Source organism: Tarenaya hassleriana, unplaced genomic scaffold, assembly GCF_000463585.1.
Source record: "Tarenaya hassleriana unplaced genomic scaffold, ASM46358v1 Cleome203, whole genome shotgun sequence".
NCBI lineage: Eukaryota > Viridiplantae > Streptophyta > Magnoliopsida > Brassicales > Cleomaceae > Tarenaya > Tarenaya hassleriana.
In genome coordinates, this window is record NW_010965398.1 from 101,187 (window position 1) to 104,719 (window position 3,533).

The window sequence follows — 3,533 nt, forward strand, 5'->3', positions numbered from 1 at the left end:
GAATCATGTTGATATATTGTTTTTGCTGGAAATATTTTAGTTTCTATAATTATTGATACGTGTTGAGCCACATACCAGATTTCATGAGCTGATTTATCAGCCACTACTATCCGTAGTGGTTTCTCTAATCGTACCCATTTTTTGGTGATATTTCTTTTAGCGAAACATAGAGTTGCTCCGGTGTCTATGTATGCTAATAATTTTTTCTTTTCAATAGTTATTTGTATGAATGTTGCGTTAGGGTTTCCTGATTTTAGTATTTTTCTATTCATTTTCTGAATCAGATGATTCAGTGGTATATGCATATATTTCGATGTCAGAGTCAAACTCTGAATCTGATTCGATTGGTTCAAAGCCCATATCGTATGCTATTCGTAGTATTTCTGTTTCTTTTTTCTTTCCTTTTTTAGGACATTCATTTGCATAATGTCCCTCTTCTTGGCATAGCCAACATTTACAATTCTTTTTCTTAGAAGGACAGTATGTATCCTTCTTACCATAGTTTTTCTTTTTGTATTGTTTTCTATTTCTGAAATATTTTTGTGGTATGTATTTTTGTTTCCTATATTTTTTATAAGGAATTTTTCTCCATTTCTTTTTTTTATGTTTTTGGCGAATAGGTTCACAACCATATTTGCCTATTTGTCCTGGTATTGCACCACAACATAACTTATCGATTTTTGCCTCTTGTTTTCGTTTTTCTTGATTACATTGAAACAAATGCCAATCTTTTAATGTTGTTATTCTTCCTCCTAGAGTATTGGGAATTTGTCCCTCATTTACTTTATTCTGGTATATGGTTTTTATTTCTTCTGATATTGATAAAGGTAGTTTATCGAAGAATAATTCTTCGGCTACTATTTTCTTATCCGTTGCTAGTTGATAGTAATGATCTCTAAATTCGCAAATGAATGCTTCAAGATAACACATGTTACAAATTCTAAGATTTACTATTTTCCATAGTGCAACTTCTGATATTTGTGTTTCTCTTAATTGTGCGTTAGAAGTTCTTCCAAGAAATTCTTCTCCTATTACGTCAATTAGCCTAACAAATGTTTCCCATGCAGTTGATCTTAGAATTTTCTCTGCTTTTATTCCTGTTGATAATCCTATTAAGTAGTTGTATACTATTCCTGTTGTTTTATGTTCTAAGTAACTTAACATTTCGTGAGGGTGTAAATCTCTTAGTTCCTTATTAGTCTGTATTAACAAACTTGTACGATTTTTCCAATCTTCTAATGTTCTAGTTGGATTAATTTCACAATCTAAATTTAATATTTCTGAAGATTTTATATTAAATGTATCATATTTGGGAATATATTCAAAAGGAACTTTTCTCCAATTGTTTCCTTTCGGAATATATTGGTTTTGATATAGTTCATATTCATGATCTTTGTATCCTTGATATTCATCATGTGTTCGTTTTTTAGGTAGTGTGTTAGTATTACTATTCTCCCCCCTCTCTAGTTCGGTTTTTACTAGGAAAGGATTATTATATGGATTTTCGTAAGGATTTTCATCGATGCTATAATCTAAGAAAATTTTTTCAGTTTCATCAGGTTGCTCTTCTTCGGGTATATTAAGAGCCGCTAATAATGTTGATAATCTTTCTATCTGATCATCTAGTCCTTCCATTATATCTTTGGTGGTGATCTAATTCGAAAATTAGATTTATCGATAATAATTAATTCTTTTGTTTCTTTTTTAAAATAATTTTGTAAGTCTTTTATAGTGATATATCTATTTTGGTTAAGTCGTTCGATTATTTCTTGTAACTGTTCTATTATTTCTAATATTTTTGGTTTTTCATTTTCATCTGGATCTATTATTTCTTTTCCGTTATTTCTTATAATAATATTATTTACTAATTCTTTAGCTTCGTTAAGTTCTTTTATTATTTGAATTTGTCTGTTATTATTACTGTAATTATTTGTTGTTGTGAGTATTTCTTTGATATTTAGTAGTAATTCTTTTATTTCAACAATATTTTCTTTAATTAGTTTTTCTATAGTTTCCTTCATAGTTTCTGTCATCCTATTATTGTTTTAATATATTCTTTTAATTCCTCAGAGTTTTGTTTTATTTCTTTAATACTTTTTTCTTGTAGATATATTATTTCTTCTAATTTTTTATTTATATTTTTAGTTTCATTTTGTTTTTCATGGTTTTGTTCAAATATTTTTATTAATTTTTGTAGCTGATTTTCTAAATCTGATTTTATATTTTCAATATTTCTTTTTATTTCTTCATGATTTTCTGGATTTTGATGTATGATTCCATAGGAAATCATTTCAACAATATTATTTAGGGTAAAACCTATTTTCTTTATTTTATTTCCGAGATTATGATTAGTATCATCGTCAAAGATGGTACCAATATAATATCGACTTTGATTATGAAGATTTTTAGGTATTGTTATCACCTTTCCCTTATAAGGAAATCCGGGATAACATTCATCTTCATTGGTTAATATTAATGGTAATCCCTTCAAAAAATCAATTTTTTCGTTGTCCATAATCGTTACCTTGCTCTGATACCAATTATTTTTATTCGTCTAATATTAATTTTCCAAATGTAACGTTAAACTAATCAAAATTTAGTCAAACTAGTCAAACTGGTCATACCATTTGAATTGGTCATACTGGTCATACCAAAAATTTTTGGTCAGACTAGTTATTCTGGTATTTCTGTAATTTTATTGAAAATATTGGTTTTTTGGGAGACCCTAGCAATTCTAAGGGTATGACTGTTGCTCTTGTCATTTTTAAGGTTATTTTTGTTATTTTACCAGCTCATTGTGCAAAAACATTCGGATTTTATTATTCACTGTTCAACTCCAAAATAAATAAATAAAAAGGTTTCTTGAACCAAAATACCTCAACAGCTGTAAAAAAAAAAGGATCCAAATTATTTTTCATCTATTTTGTACGTTGACCTATGAGCATGCACCATCACAAAACATAGAATTATGGACTTACAAATCATTATTTTATGATTAACTAATAAAAATACTAACTCCATTATTAACAATAGGTTTGTTTATTTATAAAAAAACAACAGGTTTGTTTAAAAGTTCTAATCATACCCACTTTCAGCACAAGAACCCCAATTTCAATTATTTGGAATTTTTATAATTGATTATTAATTTTTTTATAATTAATTTTATCTTTTTAGAAACGGAATCAAATTAACATTTTTAATTTAATTACTTATAAAAAAATTCTTAAATTTAGGATTTTTTTTACTTATATTTAACACAAAATAATTAATATTTATTTTAATACGATTATAATTAATTTTTCAAGTTGATAATTACAAGTAAAATTGTTTATTAAAAATAATTAAATTTGATAATGTCATTTGTTTTATTTATTTTAAAAATCAGTAAATAAATTTGAGTTTGTTATTGTTAAAATCGTTTACATTTATATTATTCATTGACATTTAAAACTATTAAATTTGCAAACTTTGATTTTATTTGATACGAATATTTCTTTCATGTTTGATATAATTTATTATGTTATTTTATATAA